This window comes from Centruroides sculpturatus, unplaced genomic scaffold (genome assembly GCF_000671375.1).
Source record: "Centruroides sculpturatus isolate CEXI.00-Female unplaced genomic scaffold, Cexi_2.0 scaffold534, whole genome shotgun sequence".
NCBI lineage: Eukaryota > Metazoa > Arthropoda > Arachnida > Scorpiones > Buthidae > Centruroides > Centruroides sculpturatus.
The window spans coordinates 18082-28466 of record NW_019384895.1 but is presented as its reverse complement, the minus strand read 5'-3'; the positions used below and the strand labels follow the sequence as shown (position 1 = coordinate 28466).

The 10385-nt window shown below is 28.2% G+C and overlaps 1 long non-coding RNA gene across 1 annotated transcript; it reads right to left on the bottom strand.

Annotated features, from left to right (window-relative positions):
- Positions 1-3495: 3495 nt before the first annotated feature.
- Positions 3496-10385, bottom strand: LOC111631376. The gene is made up of 3 exons (XR_002757693.1): positions 10248-10385; positions 4202-4923; positions 3496-3632 (listed from the first exon to the last, which is right to left on the bottom strand). It is a non-coding gene; the product is annotated as an uncharacterized LOC111631376 (long non-coding RNA).

Below are 10385 nucleotides of genomic sequence, written 5' to 3'. Positions count from 1 at the left end.
AACGAAAATGAAAATTTGCTTGATAATTCAACTACGCTTGTTGGAGAACAATAAAAACACTACACTCAACAAGCCACCAATAAAACTCAACTGCCTAACCTATAACCAAAGTCTCCTTTTAATTTGTTTTTTAAAAAAAGCGCTTGACAAACTTGCCCCGCATGCCGAAGTTGCCCCGATCTCCCCTATATTTATAAAGTTCTTCGAAAAAATACATTAAAATATTTATAAATTGCTAGAAGATCTAAGTATAAAATAATATTGACTAGAGTTATATATTACATGCTCCATGTATTATTTGTAAAAGTATCTTACTCATTCTAATATAGATCTACTCAATGTCAAATTTACACGTAAGCTCAACAACCCATAGCTTAAGGCCTCAAGAGACGAGATTACAGTAACTTATTTTATACATTACAGATTACGTCACAGATTAAGGCCCATCAAGTTTAAATTTAGCTTACATATACACAAATATGCATAGACAGGTTCAGATAGAGCATGCCAGAAAGATCCTTTGATCTGGATTCCAGGCATAGAAAGATCCCAAAATTTTGTATTCTATGCAAAACCATGGCACGAAAATGATAAAAATTAAATTTTATTTTGGTAAATAGAGAAAAAGATGGGTTCAAACCCTGTCTCACCTCTCTCAGGTACTGTGTATAAGATGACCCAAAGATTAGTTATCTGTTTTATGTCCCAGGTTTATGCTTATAAATATTAATCATAAGCTGAGTTCAAAACAACGCGTTTTTCATTTATAAAATTGATGGAAACACGGCAAAAATATAATTAAGTATTCGAATAAAACGACAATTTAGGTTACATTGGTTAAATGATTTTTGGGCCACCCTGCATATAAATAATTAAAAGCTATGTTATTTGTTTATTTGCCAGAAATGAAAACATTATACGTCAAATATCATGATAAACTTATATAATTTCGCAGAAGCAATGCAATATTTTCTTATCTTATCACATTATAATCGTCATATCTGTTTTCAGTTTTAGAAATAATTTACAGTATTAACATTTGTAAACGTATAAAGATTCTCTATATAATATAAAAATTTATAAATTATTCAAGTTACAGAAATTTGGTTAAAAATATTAATAATTCAGCAATTTAATTAACATAAAAATGTATTTCAAGAAAGAATTTTTCGTATTAATGCCAAGTGATCATTCACTATCTTCAGAATTCTTGGAAAAGAGATATTTTCTCACGAATTTTAGAATTACAAAAATCGTTAATATCTTCTGGAATTTACACAGTTAAATATTTAATTAATAATTAATATATTTTTACAGAAAACAAATTTCAAGATAAAATAATAAGAATAGAAATAAAACGGTAAAGTGCTGTAAGCTATAACATATAAGAGGTCTTTCCCTTCCCCTTATTAAATTACAATAAATTTAAAACAGGAGGCCCTAAACTGTTTCNAATACAAAATATGGAGAGTTTTGACGTTTCCGCTTGATAAAAAGTACTTTTTAAATCATAAAAAAATAGCATTTCTGACGCTTTATCTTATGAAATGTACTATTTATCTTCAGAATTCTTGGAAAAGAGAGATATTTTCTCACGAATTTTAGAATTACAAAAATCGTTAATATCTTCTGGAATTTACACAGTTAAATATTTAATTAATAATTAATATATTTTTACAGAAAACAAATTTCAAGATAAAATAATAAGAATAGAAATAAAACGGTAAAGTGCTGTAAGCTATAACATATAAGAGGTCTTTCCCTTCCCCTTATTAAATTACAATAAATTTAAAACAGGAGGCCCTAAACTGTTTCTCTTAGATCCCTGAACAGTAATTTGTTCCAACTTATGTAAAAATTCAGCCATGAAACCACATTAAAACTGAATAATCTATAGGGGAGACCGGGGCAACTTCGGCATGCGGGGCAAGTTTGTCAAGCGCTTTTTTTTAAAAACAAATTAAAAGGAGACTTTGGTTATAGGTTAGGCAGTTGAGTTTTATTGGTGGCTTGTTGAGTGTAGTGTTTTTATTGTTCTCCAACAAGCGTAGTTGAATTATCAAGCAAATTTTCATTTTCGTTCAATTCCATATAATATTTTTTTTCCATTTATATTGAATTGGCAGGTTTTGTTATAATTCCATGATAACGAAAGTTACTTTTCCTGTTAGAAGGATGTAACTTCAACTTATTCACGTGGCCAGATCGTGGCTTGGCATTCTGTTCTCAGGGTTGTACTTAATGTTTCGAAATCATGACTAGCGGGGTAAGATCGGCAACATAAAGCCACATTAGAAGCAAAGGATAAAAATCAAACAGATGATAAATGAAAACATGTTTGCATTTGTTATTCATGTATATATGTCTTTGAACTTGCATTTCGTTGTAATAATATTAAATGGGTGTTGGATTTGTATTTCTTTGTTTTAATAGTGAATTCCAACTTATACATTGTTAATAACATAATTTTATATACGTGCCTATCTTGCCCCATTACTGTTGCCCCTATACCAGGGGCAACTTTAATAAAAATAATTAAAATAATTACAACTTTACAAAAAGAGAGAAGTTGCCGATCTTGCCCCTATACCCGGGGCAACTTCGTCAATTTCTCTCTTCTTGTAAAGTTGTAATTATTTTAATTATTTTTATTTCCAAACTGATTTTAACCAGTTCTATAGTAAGGTAACATTCCAATAGACAATATGCAAAGCTTTTTTTTCAGTTTACAGCAGTATTTATTACACAAAATTTAAGTAAAGCTTAACATGCCGATCTTGCCCCGGTCTCCCCTATATATAAAATTGCTTGTCCTGACTGACTGACTCATTCACTCACTGACTCATCATCGCCCAGAGCAAACCGCTGAACCTAAAGAGATGAAATATGGTACACAGTTAGGGTACGTCATGAAAACGCTCACTAAGAAGGGATTTTTCGAAATTGCCCCGCGAGGGGAGAGGGAGAGAATTAAGTCTTAACCGGAAAAAACGGCTTCTACTGTACTATTTTAAATGCGATTTTTTGCTTTTATCTGAGTTTTAGTAGGGTATACCATGGGAATGCACATTAAGAAGGGATTTTTCGAAATTCCCCCGCGGGGGAGACAGAGAGGATTAAGGCTTAACCGGAAAAAACGGCTTCTACTGTACTATTTTAAATGCGATTTTTTGTTACGTTTAATCTTCATTAAGTACTTAAGTGTATTAAATTAATAATATTTCAGACATTGTTATAAATATTTTTATATATTTCGATTTTTTAACCAAATGTTCGAACCTTTTTAAATTAGANATTTTGTTAATAGATCCTAAAGATGTTTTAAGAGAGCCTTAGGATTAGGTTAACATTAAGATATATTTGGAGTAATTTATTCTATAGATCTACAAGAATATATAGCACCTACTCTCTCATTTTCTTCTTTTTTTCTCTTTGATAATCTATCCCAAAGGATGTCGATCGCAATTACAATAATTTCCTCCTTCTGGTGGGTTCTTATTGCATAATACTTTACACAATTCACTTCTGAATCCGTTATCCGAAGAAGGGGCACTTGATATTAAACATGGACAGAAACCAACAACGAATGCGACTATCACAAGAAATGTAACAAAATTTGAAGCTTTCATTATCTAAACAAATTTTAAAAAGAATAATTAATACATTTCTTTTAGATTTAAATTTGTTTACGTAACAAAATTCTTAGACATTCTAGAGATAAGAAGTACTGTAGTTAATCGAGTAAATATGAACTAGAGACGTTTCGGCTTCGTCTCATCAGTTTAGTTATCAGCAAAAGTCATGATAAAATTCGATATGTTATATTATATAAATAGAATTCTCGATAAAAGCATATTTTTATTAAATTATTAAATAAATGAATGCTTATTTACCATTACAAAGCTTATCATTGATCAATCCAATACAATTTTATATACTTTCTCTATTTCCGATCCGAGAACAATAGAATTTTTTAACAAAATAAAAGAAATAAACAGTTTTAACGGTAAAAATAATTAAATATACTTAAAATAAATATTTCATATCATTAAAATCGTGTTTACTAGTATTAATCGGTAATTAAAACTTTAAAAAATGCAATCTGCAAATTCTTGTAGGCTGAAAGCTGCATACTTGTGAAGGGATGCTCTTCATAATTTATTTTTTCATTAAAAATTCAAGCATATAAAAAGTTACGTACCTGTGAAAGGGATGCACTACAAGATTTCTTTGTTAAAAATACATGTACAGAAGGTAAGTTCTCGCTTGACAGAGTAGTTGCAGACAATTACAGAACTATCAAATTTGTCGAGATAAATAGCGCTCTATCTCCACGTTGCGATAACGTTTACGATAAGAAACGAAATAACCCCGTAAACAATCGAAAATGATTCATTTTAATTGGTTTATATAGTAACGACCTTGATTTATTTATCGATCTGACGTTTGCACAATTGTCTGAATAATCAATTAGATCGGTCTTGTGGTCTTCGAGTCGCCAATGTCACAATTTTGAAACATAGAACTTCTTCTCTGTAAATAATTGTTTGCATACATATCTCGAATCAATTTGCAATTTATATTAAATTGCGCAAGAAACAATATTGCAACAATACTGTAAAATAAATGATTTAAAATTAATTTTGAAGCGGTTAAAAATAAATGTGATATATAAGTCTACATTTCGCGATAAGAAGTTGATAAATTTTTTTAAATTATATAAAAATTTCTATGAAAATTTTAAAATAATTTGAATTTTTTCGAATAATTTTCTTTAGGATCGAATGCTATATCGAGAAGAAACGAAAACTGTTTGCAATAAATTGCTATGGGGATCTTGGACCCAACTGAAACTCCCTTCGGATTCACACGAGTGTTTTACGAGTTATAGATCTTCAGATCTCTAGAGAACTTGATATGAATCTAAAAAGAAGAAAAAAAATGCATATCAGTTACAGAAAGTAACAACATTATTATACAATTTAATAATTTTATATTGATATAACATTTCTTGTTGATAAAACTGTACAAATTTCAGATAAGAATTGCCACTTTGCGAGACTCTAAAAACTGAAATTTTAAAAAGTGTATGATATTATGCACTGTTAATTATAATTTTCCATTATTATGACATTTAATTAGGATTTTCCGTTATTTTAAACATTTCACCACAATTTGCATATAGAACTGTTGCAAAAAAGTTTGAGAAACTCAAATCTCAAGAGAGGTTTCAGGGAACTTCACAAAATAGAAATTGGTCTTGAATATAATAAAAGAATTGGCCTTATTTTTATACTATACATACTTTTTGCCATTTATTTAGATTACTATTTCTATTATTGCACGTTCAAATGATCAAAAATTAGTTACAAGTTGATACAGTTGGAGCACTGGAAGATCTTTTATGGCACTCCATTCTCAAACTATTCACGTTTCATTTCACACTTAACTAGTTTAAGTATAGTAAATCGTAATTAAACTAGATAGATATGCTGTATAATGTATGATATGGGAGTAATTTATTTTGTTTCTGTTACATAAAATATTTTCTACGTAGGGCTCAATTCGTAGAAATTTTCATTAGTTAATAACTCAATAAAATGAAAAGTACACGTTATATTTTCGAACTTCGGACTAAATAGCGTTTGTTGATCTGTAGCAAGTGTGTAAGAGCATCGATAAGATTCATTTCGAAAACGATATTGCTGATATACAAGCCTACTATATCACTGTACATGACGCCATCATAAAAGATAGACTATAAAGGGACAATTTTCAAAAGTACTCAGGGTAATAATTATTGATAGAATATAGGTTCTGCGTAGTTCTAACTACTCGGTTTATTGCATAGAAAGTTTATTTAATCAACATACGACTCGTTTTGCGTAAATGAATGCTATCTTAACGACTTGACGTGAGACGATTCTTTATTACAGGAAATTAGCACATTTAGTAACAGGATCTAGCAATTATAAAATCACTCATAAAACTAAACAGAAGTTTATAGATAATAAAGATTCTTTTACTTAACCATTGAGTAGATTTTTAAATATATAACAGTGTCTACACGTGTATTTCTGATAATGATAATGATACTTAACATGCTGCCATCTCTCGATAATTTTTCTCGTTTTTTAACAAAAACATTAATTAAATTTTAGCTTCTATACATTTTATTATAATTTGAGAGAATTAAAAGCTCTTATTAATTGATAAGTTATTAAAAAATATCAAGATTATGTAACGTTATAATGATATAAAAGTACATATTTTTGACCTAGATGAGGTTTAAATATCGCTGATTGATCAACTTTTTTTATTTTTATTCTCCGTGCTTGCCACTTCAACTTGGATATAAAAACTAACGATATCTTTATGTACATATTAGGCTACTATAAACCTTAATTACACTAGCGCAAATGCTTGGATGCCTATTGTGGAAAGAATGCAGTTATATGATATATTTAAAAACATAAATTATTGAATATTAAGTAGAACATACAATAAAATAACAACAAATAAATAAATGAAATATTCTAATTATATTGAAACTATGTTATTATTATTTTTTTTTATTTTTTTTATTTTTTCTTACTACACGAGATTAATGGTAATGATTTACAGTGTGAGATTAGCCCCACTCTCTTAAATTAGATTTATATAATTAAAATCTTTATACTTAAATTTATTTTGTTAATTTTTTTTGCTTTTAATTAATTACTTAGTTCTAAATTCAAAACATTATTATTATTATTTTGGATAAACATTTCTTGATTGTGGGAAGATTGAAAGATTGACTAACCTGACCTAACAAAGTGTTGGATCAGAAGGAAGATGAAGATAATGATATATTATATTTCTAAATTTACACTTTAACATTTAGGAAATTTAACTTTTTTTAAACCATCGTCTTTAAATTATAATGATAGTTTTTCTATTTCACGTTATATAACTGGTATTTAAAATTCAGATTTAGTAGTAATTTCCCTTTAAAAATATAAGAAGATGCTAGAAAACGATAAAGAAAACAATTTTAAAAAGTTTTCTTGAGTACATAGATCGAAGAATAGGAACTTATTACGATATTAAATGTTTATAAAAGATTTTTATAGATTATAAAAAATTTAAATATATTTTTAATTATACTAACATATACAGCGTGATCCATAATTCAGTTAACCACTGTAAAATAGTACACAGAGTTTTAGTCAAATATTAATTATTTTTAATTACGTTTTCAGTTCTTCCATCAATTCTGTGAAAGAAAGAAAAAAAAACACCTTGTTCTTAACTCAGTTACGATTCATATTCACAAGTGTATCTGAAACATACAAAACAAAAACACGGTGAATTGAATTTTGAGTCATCCTAAATATAATTTCATTTATTTAAAAAATGTTGCTATTTATTTTGTTACTAATTAAAATGAAAATACGATAGAAAAAATTCGAAGACACTCTAGAAAAAAAAACTTATTTAAATTGAAATTGCGCGCTATTAGTTGGCAAAATCATTAAATTAGTTGGAAATTATATTGAAATAAATAAAAATTAACTAATTTGCAGAATATTTCAAAGATTTATGTTTCTAACAAGCCGAAACATTGTTAATTGTGTTTACGATGGACGTGACTATAATTTTTGTGTTGAAACTTTTTTTAAATTAACAATTATAACTTGATAAATGTATAATCAAGAACGTAAATTACAAGTTATATATATTGAAAGTCATTTATATAAAATAAATAATAAAAAATAAAAAAAATAAAACTCTAGCGTTACCGAAAAATGAAAAAAATTCCTAGTTTTTCCACTTGTGCTCTAATTACTGTTAATTATTACTTTGAGCACTTTAAAACGAACATCGTGTTATAATAATGATAAAAATATATTTTAATTTAAAAATTAAGCATTTCATAGATAAATTAATTATAATTTCTTCCTTATAATTATATGTAATTCCGCATAAGATCGAATATTNCAAACTGATTTTAACCAGTTCTATAGTAAGGTAACATTCCAATAGACAATATGCAAAGCTTTTTTTTCAGTTTACAGCAGTATTTATTACACAAAATTTAAGTAAAGCTTAACATGCCGATCTTGCCCCGGTCTCCCCTATATATAAAATTGCTTGTCCTGACTGACTGACTCATTCACTCACTGATTCATCATCGCCCAGAGCAAACCGCTGAACCTAAAGAGATGAAATATGGTACACAGTTAGGGTACGTCATGAAAACGCTCACTAAGAAGGGATTTTTCGAAATTGCCCCGCGAGGGGAGAGGGAGAGAATTAAGTCTTAACCGGAAAAAACGGCTTCTACTGTACTATTTTAAATGCGATTTTTTGCTTTTATCTGAGTTTTAGTAGGGTATACCATGGGAATGCACATTAAGAAGGGATTTTTCGAAATTCCCCCGCGGGGGAGACAGAGAGGATTAAGGCTTAACCGGAAAAAACGGCTTCTACTGTACTATTTTAAATGCGATTTTTTGTTACGTTTAATCTTCATTAAGTACTTAAGTGTATTAAATTAATAATATTTCAGACATTGTTATAAATATTTTTATATATTTCGATTTTTTAACCAAATGTTCGAACCTTTTTAAATTATAGAACGATTGTAAACGTTCCAGAAAATTGATCAAATTCAAAATATCAATAGTTTGTTTGATTCTCAGCAATTCTCATCATTCTCGGCGGTCGGTGTTATATAACAATTACTATGGTTGTTGAAATACTAAATATAAATGGGGTTTGCTTGCAAAACCTCCGTGGGCGAAGTCGCGGGTAATAGCTAGTCTTTAATATAACTCATTCTCGATATTGGAATGGCTTAATAATCGGTTAACCGAATTAACTGATTTTTGGTCCACCCTTTACATTAATAATTGGTGAAATGATATGTATAATTTTCAACTAGTTTTCTGAAGTAAATATTAAAAATTTAAATGTGTTCTGATAGTTAATACCGCCGAAACTTTAAAAAATTAGCCTTTATTTTTTTTAATAGTTTGTTTTTAAGATGCACTTTTCGAAATGTGCCAAATTTTAAAGAACATTTTAAACATTTTACGGCTAGTTAAGAATCCATTAAAGAAAGTTCAAGGCTACTTTAATGTTTTTTTATTGTTGTTTTTTGATAATTATATGGATCTTCAGTGTGGTTTTCACTTCTATACAATTGTCTTTTTTATTTAATTTTTTAAAATAAAAATTGTTTGGATGGAGAAATTCTTTCGATAAATATTACAATATAAGTTACAACGTAAGTTTTCAAGTTATTCGTATCATAATTCAATTTTATAGGCCGACTGTTCGGAAAAATTTTCCCTTGAATACAAACAAAATATTCTCGAATACAAAATATGGAGAGTTTTGACGTTTCCGCTTGATAAAAAGTACTTTTTAAATCATAAAAAAATAGCATTTCTGACGCTTTATCTTATGAAATGTACTATTTTTTTATATACAGGCTGGCGCAAAAGTCAGTTAACCAAGTTAGCTAACTTTTTATTACCTCGGTTTACCGACTTTTGAAACCATTCTGTATATGCAATACAGTGAAGTTAGCTTTAATGTTTAAGTTAGTTATCGAAAAGAAACATTATAAATTAAAGCTTAAAATCAAATTCATGCATAAATTCAGTGGTTTAAATTGTTTAAGACAATTAGAAATACAAATTTAGAACCGAAATTACATTTTCTGCTATAAATCACAGGGCAAAAAATAATAAAATAATATCGTTATTATTAAAAAATATAAAAATAAAATGCTTCGTATCAAAATTCTGTTACTAAAGATGCTTAACAACATGTAAATTTTACACGTTATAGCACGTTATATAATGTAGTAGTAGTATTTTCAAAAGCATGGAATTTATCATCAGGTAGACTTAGTTGAAAGATGTCGACATAATACAACTTTGTTGGACAGTTTTTAAGATTTTAATCAGTTGAGAAAGCGAACAATGGAAGATGCTGGAACATATCTGATGAAAATTCCATAAGTGACACTTTTGTGATGGGTTCCACCGAAAAAAGTAAAAGAAAAAAAATAATAAAATAAAAAATAGATATCAACTGGAATCGATATCTAGAGGCAACACACATCCTAATATTGTGATAATAAGTCTATATATTTTTATCTAGAATTTATCCTGACTTAGTAACTTCCTCTAGTACTAGTTAAGCTAATATTAAATAATCTCTATTTTTAAATAAGGCTATATCTTATTAATTACCTATCTACATTCACTATACGAAATACTGTAGAGAAAACGCAGTTTTCTTGAAATATTCGATGAGGAAATTGATCAAAACTCACTTTAAAATAGTTGGCGCCATGTCAAATCGTTTTTTGTCCGTTATATAACTTAATT